Raw genomic sequence first — 9471 nt, forward strand, 5'->3', positions numbered from 1 at the left:
ACAGGGGGGTCTGTACATAACTCCAATGTACACAGGGTGATCATTTAATCGAATATTTACCCATACGGCTTCAATATCACCAGCATCTGGCAAAGTTTGATACTTTATGTCTCTTTTAATCATAAGTGCTACCCCGCCTCCTCTCCCGCCTCGGTCCTTCCTTATTGAGACGTAACCTGGTGGTGTAACTTCCACATCATGTACATCACTGTGCAACCATGTCTCGGCGATTGCCAATATGTAAGGATCATGTTCCAAGGTTACACTTTCTATTAAGTGACTTTTGTTCAGTACGCTGCGAGCATTTAAGTTGATGATCTTAAATTCGGCCTGTTTTTGTCTTTCAGGTCATTGTTGGTTGGGTTTGGCAGATGCTTTGCACTTGATCTTCTCCTTGGGATCATCACTCAAGGTGTCCAAAACATTGTTGATGAGAACTTTGTCATAAACCAGTTTAACTTTCGCTCCTTTCTTTCTTTCTTCTAGACTTGAGATCCACAAGTTTCTCCGTATCTCAGTTACACGTCTTGAGTAGTCCTCACTAATGTTAATATGAGTGCCTTTTAGCTTGAAACAAGTTTTCAGTATCTTTACTTTGTCTCGGTAGTCTGCCACTCTAAGGATTACAGGGCGGTCTTTGCCAGGAAATTTCTTTCCCAGTCTATGTATTCTTTCTATATAATTCAGTTTCTGGTTGATAATGAAGCCAAATAAATCGTCATTTATTTTTTTTTAGTAAGTCATCATCATTCTCAGGGCCTTCTTCTTTTACGCCTCTAATAATAAGGTTGTTTTGTCTCGAGCGGTTTTCTAGGTCGTCAACCCTACTGCACAGAGCACTCAATTCTGTATGGCTCATATCGACTGCATTCTCAAGCTTTAGCAGCCTACCATCCACTTTATCTATGCACTCTAATTTTTTTCTCAATTGTTAATAATCTGTTTTGAACTTGAATAATAGCAGGCTCAGATGAGGCCTGTTGCTCTTGCATTTGCGAAATTTTAAACAAGATAGTTTTTTGAGTTTCTAGCAGTTCCTTAAACATTGCATCCGTAATAGGTCCAGGGTTTTGCTCAACATCTCCCGACAGTGAAAGCAACAGACCCGCTAGCGCAAAACAGTCACTTATGCAGTTTAGAATGGTGTGTGGACACGGCAACACTATTAAGCAAGGATCGTCACTACGGAAACCATATTTCCAGTCACTAACCTGCACGAGTAGGGGTACGTTAGGTGACATCGTCGTGGCTTGGTTGCCGTGTCCACTGCACTTGAAGCAATTGGTGTCCCTTTTATAGCCGCTGGCGTGGTGCTGGCGGGCTGAACTGGTGACGTCATCATGCCACGTAGGTGTGTGCAGTAAAGATGATGCTCGGGCTGCAGGCGTGGCGCCACTGGCGTATCAAAGATATCACCAGCAACGATACCCGTGCCGAGCTTGAATGGTGCATCAAAGGTGTGACGCAGATCAAGCTGGCCCGTGCAAAACGCCGATGAGCCGGTCGACGAAAAAAGGCATCCCGTCAAAACCTGCACGAGTAGGGGTACGTTAGGTGACATCGTCGCGGCTTGGTTGCCGTGTCCACTGCAAACAATGCAAACAAAGAGCAAGACAAGTTAATGAATAATTGATCTGGCATGTTTGCGAATACACTAAGTGGCACCTACCACGATGTCTGAACGGGTATAGTAGATTGGTGCTTCTTAGGTACAATAAATAAATTATGGGGAAGTAGGAGTTGCGCAAGTGTGGGGCCAAAAAGGAAGAGAGGTTGCAGCCGTGTGAGCTGAGTGGTAGTCAAGAATCGCACGCACACAACACACCCAAATACAAACAAGCACAGACGCACACAGAGGTACATGCACACCCTTTGAATCTCTAGGCTCAATGTCATGATGAGAATGATTTGGGCATTTTGTTAGACCATGGGTCGTGCTTGTTTTGCCGAAACGCAATGACTCATTGCTTAGGCTGAAGAAGATTATAACACGCCTGGTTTCGATACCTTATCCCTGTAATCATATTGGATACAATGAATATAATACCTCAATAAAGCTACTATAGGTGTCTTGATAAGCAGCATTTGCAGGTTTGCAACGTTATTGAGCAGATACAGTTGCTTATATATTATAAGATGGTAATATTTAGTCTTTAATTATTAATAAATGAATTATGCCTCAGACTAAATTTTCTTCACATTTTTCTTAAAGTTAACTGTACAATAAGAGTGAAAACAGTCATCGTTTCATCGCAATTTTTTAACGCATATTTTTTTCTGTGCATTAATGGGCCAAATTGTGTTTAAAGTAAATCGCATTTCTCAAGTGGCCCTACGTGGAACTGAGCCGGATTCGCGACTCAGTCGCGTTCCACAGGACAAAAATCAATTTAATTTCTTATATTCTTTTTTTCTTCGAGGGGCACGGTGGACTTAAATAGGCATGATTGTCGTCATCAGAAAATGACATGTAGTGCCAAATAGATATGAAGGATCGGCAGAAAGGCAAGCTATTAACTTTGAACGCCCCTCCAATGCAAATTCACTTTGAAAGTAAAAAAGTGCAAAGAGAATTTAGCCTGCGACTGGGTTACCTAGAACGTCAGAAAAAAACATACATATCCCTCAAAAGTAAGGGATTCTAGCAAGAGAGCTTTTAGAGCATTTTACAATGATAATGTTGCGCTATGAATGTGAAAATTTTTTGTGACTTTATCGCCGAGAATATACCGCCACAATTCTCGCCCTATCAACAGGATTCGAAAGGCAGTGTTTGTCAACACAACGCAAATTAACTTATTTGCCAACATATGCACAACAGCTCCGCAAAAGAACTAAGAAGAGGGCAGGTAAGAACTGCATTGCAGGTACGATTTCTCCATAGAATGAACTGAACAAAACATGCTTGGAACTGGGCGTGTCCAGGTGACAGAGGGCCTCGCGGTCACAGTGGCAACTGAAGAGGAAAGCTTCCCAAAGACTACAGAAACCGCAGCCTTCGGTGACCAACCGTAGAGAAGAACAGGACATCCCAATCTGCATTGCTAATGCGTTCGTTCATGTTCAGCTTGCACAGTCTGACAGTCAGCCTACCTGGTCAATACGTCCAGGATCTCGCCCTCCTTTCTTCAGTGTTTGAGTGTCATGAAGCCCAACATATATCATGATGCCCCCATTAAACCTTTCAACGCTCGCACTGACATCTTTCGGTGAAAATTTTTTCTGGATGCCATCGAACAATGAAATCGTTTACCCCATTATGTTGGGAATAGTAGTGATGTGCAATCTTTTGACAGAGAAATTGATGCTTATTTTGGTCATGGTTGAATTGAACTACTGCCAATTTTGGTTTCTTGTGTGTATTGCTATTTGAGTGCCAGTTTGTTTTGGTTTTCTGTTTGTACGTAATACTTTACTCCCTCCCTGACATGACCCTCAAGCGAGGGTTGACAGTAGTATTAAACAAATAAATAAATAAAAACACGGATGCGAAGGATGCGAGCTGTGGCTCTTGTCTTTTGAGAGCACTCAACCATGACAGCCTAAACTGTATGTTCAGAGGCACACGAATGACGAAGCTTGAAGAGGCCTGTATTTTATCTCGAGCTTTTTCTCAATTTCTTGAACCACAAGTGCTGGCTTCGACGGAAGACCTAATTGTGTGCTTCAATGCTACGAAGCCCTAAAATCTTCAAGTTTACACACGCATTATGTGTCGCGAGGCAAAAGGCAAAAGACGGTATTCGCTCATGCATGTAGCACCTTCTTAAACCACGGTAGAATAACTTGCATACGCAAGGTGACCCGTCCTCTCAAACACTGTTGGAAAGAATCATGCTAGTTTACGGCCGAGTGAAGAACATCTCGGTGCGTAGAGCAAAGACTAACTTGGCGCATCACATAGTTTTCGATTTGGCGAATATTGAGCTGGCGCTGAAGTGCCATATGAGAAAAATTGTTGGAACCCCCAAAAAGTCAAGAGTGGTAGATGCAATTTTGCACTGTAAAATAAAAAAAACTTAGTCTTCAGTACTGCCACAAAACAGCAAAATGGGAGAGCTCGACGACACTTGGTCATTACAAATTATAGTTATCAATGAGATCCTTTTCATTTCTCTCAACCTAAAGCAGGTTGAAGAAAGGGTAATGGCGTAAGCACTCACGCTATCGCACACGCTTCACGGAATTTATACAAGGAAGCTGTTTTGTATTTTACACATTGACAAGTCCGGGGGGGGGATAAGCGTCCACACGGAGCATTGCTTAAATGACCACATCATGGGGTGTTATTCTGGTAACCTAAACCTTTACAGTGTAACGCGGCGGCGCAATACTGATGTTGTTTGCTGATGATGTTGTAGATGTCTGTAGTACTGTGGCCCAGCACCCACCATTTTTGTTTCTTTTCGCAACCAGCTAGTGCCAGTAATCAATTGTGATTCTAAGGCTGTAAATTCATACATTCATTTTGTTTGTTGGTCTTTTAAGGTTATACCTATTAGAAAAATACGTCCGCGAAGCTTCTCTTATAAAGAAAAAAAATTCTGGGCTGAAAAAGTTCATTCTTTCTTTACCCCGCCTGTTCAAATCCATCACCGATGATTGACGTTTCAGATGGTCTACTTTGGCATGCAAAATTTGTTTCTCGTGCACGCAGCACTTTCTAGTTCAGTGACTCTACTTTCAGAATCAATTTTAGTGTGCCTGTTTTGCCAACATAGTGATTTTTGGCAGAAATGTGTGTTAACTAACGTGCGTGTGTTCTTGGAAACAAGCACTAGGCTGGCGAACTTGACGAAAGTGTGTGCCCCTCGTGATTATGCTACTGCAACATCAAGTTTATGTAATGAAAATAACATTTGCAAGTTAAATATCGAATTAAAGTGTCAGCTGCAAAATTTGGCACTGTTGAGCAGTAATATTTGTCTGAAATTTATGCCAGCTATTTGTTAGAGAGCGCTGGCTATAGAAGTCAGGGATAACTTATTTTACAAACATATTTTTGAAGGTCCGCCGCTTTTTAAAAGTATTGAGGGGGCTTTCTCAGCCAGTTTCCAGAAGTTTCGGTTTTTATTGTATTGTTATATCAGACACAAGGTTGCATGCAGTGTCACTATAGACCTTTTCACCGAAGGCGTTTCGGGCGCCACCATAGTCCTCTCTGGGCTGTTGTTAGTGCGCGTGACCACGCAAGAAACGCACTGCCGAGCCTGTGACGTTGGCTTTCGTACACTCATGCAACAGCTCAGAACAAAAAAAATCTGTGTCTTTGTGAAAAAGGTCCATAGTCGCTCCTATGGCATCACCGTAACGCGCGCATGGGTGTGCAGTAGCACTGAAACACGAACGCGCCACTCGATACTGTCTTGCAACCGCACCTGAACGAGCTTTCAGTTCGAGGATCACAGCAACTCAGCTTCAAGTTTTACGGTGACGATGTTCTGTGTATGCCTGGAACATCCGCAGCCATTCATAGATTTGTTTTGTTGACAGCCCCAAGTTGTCTTCTCCGCCGCAAGTGTGTAGCTGCCGAGCTTTGTGCGCAATGTTATAGCTACTCGGGTTCCTTGCAAGGCCCATACTTCGCTAGGGAGTGGTGTGCTGTCACCGGCTGCAGAGCTTCTTCTAACGACAAGAAGGCGACAGGTGCACAACTTGTCCCTGACTACTGAGCAGCACGAGACGTTTTAGAACTGCGCGCGATCTTGATCTTTTTTTATATGATGTGGAAAATTCTAAGAAACATCATTGGATGCGTAATAATATAGGTACATATGGATGCATATGCGAACCTACGCGCAGTGAGCTGGCTCATAAAAAGAGGTTACGCTAGACAAAATAACATAGTTCTTCTGATATTTGATTTTTAAACAGATTATTCACATCACGGTCGTCTGTCTATAATAAAAGACTTAGAGGCTCCTATCGCAAAAAAAAAACACTGAGATATGTGTGCGAGATAACTTGCGTCTCTTAAAAATCTTAGCAATGATTCACCACATGAAACAAGCCCTGAAGCAGCACCTAGGTTCTGATTTTCTTTTTTTACTTGAATGGAACCATTTTGTTCAATATTTATTATTCTTTATATTGTTGCTGGGTCATTTATCTTAAAAATGTATAATCTGAGTTTTTTTCTTTTGAATATTTTTTTTATTTCTAGTGTTTTTACTGTTCTGTTTACTGGATGGCAATGAAAAATCACACTTTTCATTTTTTCATTCATTCCGCATATTTTTCTTGCTCTAGAACGAAAATTTATTGAAATAGCATTTCATCGTCAAAAACGATCTTCCCGATACAAATGAAAAGTAACCACTTATGTGCGGTAACGAAAGAGTAGTTGAGAATCATTCATAACTGCCACTGGCAATGCACGTGTAACTTGTTTCGACCGGCGATCGAAAAGCTACTCAACGCAATCGATGTTCACAACTGCGTGCATCTTAAGCCCGTCGCCACACAAAATTATCGCCTGTTCTAATGTAGCTCGCTCGGTCATTGCCCTGTAAATTGAGCAGGCGTCCTCTTCCTGCACGTGTGATTGGCTCAGACAATTGTGATGGCAGTCGGGTGACCGAGACATTGAGCAGCGAGTGACAGTGCCAAAGCAGTCTTAGGAACCAAAGCGGTCACTTGCAATTCGCAACCATTCGCGACTGCATGCTCGCTTCGCAATAAACATGGTTGCGCAATCACTGCTAGGTGCGAAATGGCCTATGAAAGTACTTAACGTGCCGAACTGCTAGTCCCGATAGCGTTAGGTATTTTTTTTTTGTTTTTCAAACAGACACATGCTTCACAAACGTTGTAGCGAAACCACTGCTAGCTCCTAAATAGTCTTTTAGAGTTGTTGACCTGCCGAACTGATAGTCCTGACATCGTTACTTATTTTTTTTTTCTTTTCTCAAACAGACACATATTCCTCAAAGGCGTCCTGAACACTTGCCAAAGCTGCAGTCTGCTTTTCTGTCAAATCAATGCATTTGTTACATTGAGGCGTCGGTTTGGCAACGACCAGCCTATATAATAGGGAGTTTTAGAATAACATTTGCAGGTGCGGCGGGCATAACCGGCATAGCGGGCGCTATATGAGCTTTAGAATAGCGTTTGCTCTCCTGCAAACCAAAACGCACAATCGCGGGGACACCGTAGCCTCGAAACCAGCGCTTGTGAGCCGCAAACGTGGCCGCTATTTCAGACTTTCTGCGGGCGGGCTGCGAACGCGACCAGCGAATCGCGTTACGACGCATGCGCAGTGGCAGTGACCGCACCGCAAGGGCTTGCTATGCGCTATTCATTCTAAAGCTCCCTTATACCTCTCTCCATTTAACGCTGCGCCTGTTTTGCGGCTTGCGTAGCGGCTATTGACTGTTGTACCTCGTCAGCTTGTAGCTGCCACACAACCGCACTCTAAAAATTTTTACACCCATAAGAATGTATTTGTTTTGTCTCATGGGCAACACCCTTTTAGGGTGTCTAGGAACACCCTAACAACAAGGTGTTTAGAAACACCTTGTAATTGTAGGGTGTAAAGATACGTTACACCCGACTTTAATGGGTGTTCATGAACACCCCTAAGCTATGGGTGTTAGATGAAGCTACACCCTTGCGAGTGGGATGTAACACTAAAAACCCCCTTGAAACGATGGCAGTTATATGGATAAGCATAGTTGATCAAGCGAAGCGCAATTAACGGGACAACAAAAGCAGAGACAGAGGAGGTGACGCTCAGTCTTGAGTGTAGAGGAGAGCCGTTAATAGCACTTCATTCCATCAAATATGCATCACCAACTGGCCCAAGCCTCAATTGTTCTCAGGGGGAAGCATATATGAACCTTCTCTGCGGCTGACAGGGAAGAAGGAAGATACGGGTGTCTACGCTGCACTTATACCTGCATGCATGCAGCTGATAAAATAAGGTGCCGTGGTCTTGAATGGGCTGCGTAAGACCAGTGTATATATGTGTAGGTATACTGGGCTGAAAACGACAAAGTTGGACGCGGAAAGCACTCATACACTCGCACACACACACACACACACACACACACACACACACACGCACACACGCACGCACACACGCACGCACACACGCATGCACACACGCACGCACGCACCACACCACAGTAGTGCAAGAAGTAACGTATAGCGTAAGGTTCGACCGAACATAACGCCGAAGCAAAAAACAATTTAGCCCATATATTCACATCTGTTTTAGATGCGGAGCATCTTATACTCGCGCCTTGTAGTGCGCCGTCCGCACCGTCCGCACCGCTTCTCGAACATTCGACAGCTGACACGCGCGCATGCGCCGTCGCGCCGTCGCCCACTCTTCCACCATCTGTGCATCCCTTCCTCCTCTACACACCGCGCGCGCTTCACTCCTCCACCATCTGTGCACCCTTCCTCCTCTACACACCGCGTTCGACATCTACAATTCTCCTGATTCTCCAGTGGACGCGCATGTGGCGTCGCGCTTCGAGAACATTCAACAGCTGACAGTGCATGCGCCGTCGTGCTGTATATATACTCAAGGTCGGCGCTCGCTCGCTCAGTTGCCGCTCGTCGGTTGGTTTGTACGGCGCGTCGACGTCCAAGGTCGCGGTGAAATGAATTCCAACGAATCCACAAACACAATGATCGACGTCCCTTCGACCAGCGCCGTCCTTTCGCATACGTGTGTACGTGTTCACTCATTTAACACCCCCTCCTACAACCACGTTAACCAATTTAGCCATCGACCCAAGTAAGTCGCAATTTAACACCCCATTTCACAACCACGTTAACCAATTTAGCCATCGACCCAAGTAAGTCGCACTTTAACACCCCGTTAACCAATTATATGGTCCGCATCCTCCTCAGTGTTCCCCCGAAGGAAGCTGCGGGCAATTTTTTTATTACTGAAAAACTGCAAGTGTGACAAAGAAGACTCTGATGGCATTCCGCAAAGTTTTGAAGTATCTCACGTGACCAAGCTTTTTTCTCTATACTAGAAAGTCATTGTTTTCAATACAATAAATCCCCACTACTTTCAAAAACATTTGCGCTTTTCGGGCAAACGACTGAGAGGTATGGCATTGATTGGCACCTATACAATAGAAAAAAACACGTAGCAAGAGTAAGCTAGTTTCTGGAGTCACATTTACAACCAATCTCGCAGTATAAATTTCGACATTAAAATGAGAACATTCGAAAAGGTAGTGTAATTGGGGCGTATTCATGCGATGTCACTGTTGGTATACTTCTAACTGCAAAACCACTGCTCGTCACTGCTGCTTGCACAATCATCTTCAGCTGCTGAGATGAATGGTGCCTTCGAGAGAAGTGAAGGAAGACGAAGTGATTCTCTTTTGGAACACATCTTGTGGTCTGTGCTGTTTTTTGCGTTCCACAGCGCAACAGCGGGGTCTCCAGCCCCCTACATCGCGGTCATGGATGTACAATCCCCGGAGATCCCGCCGAGTACCAGTT

At 44.1% G+C, this 9471-nt stretch overlaps 1 pseudogene; it reads right to left on the reverse strand.

The window, feature by feature from the left end:
- Positions 1 to 258: 258 nt before the first annotated feature.
- Positions 259 to 1403, reverse strand: LOC142790709 (uncharacterized; annotated as a pseudogene).
- Positions 1404 to 9471: the final 8068 nt, after the last annotated feature.

Source organism: Rhipicephalus microplus, unplaced genomic scaffold, assembly GCF_043290135.1.
Source record: "Rhipicephalus microplus isolate Deutch F79 unplaced genomic scaffold, USDA_Rmic scaffold_121, whole genome shotgun sequence".
Classification (NCBI taxonomy): Eukaryota; Metazoa; Arthropoda; class Arachnida; order Ixodida; family Ixodidae; genus Rhipicephalus; species Rhipicephalus microplus.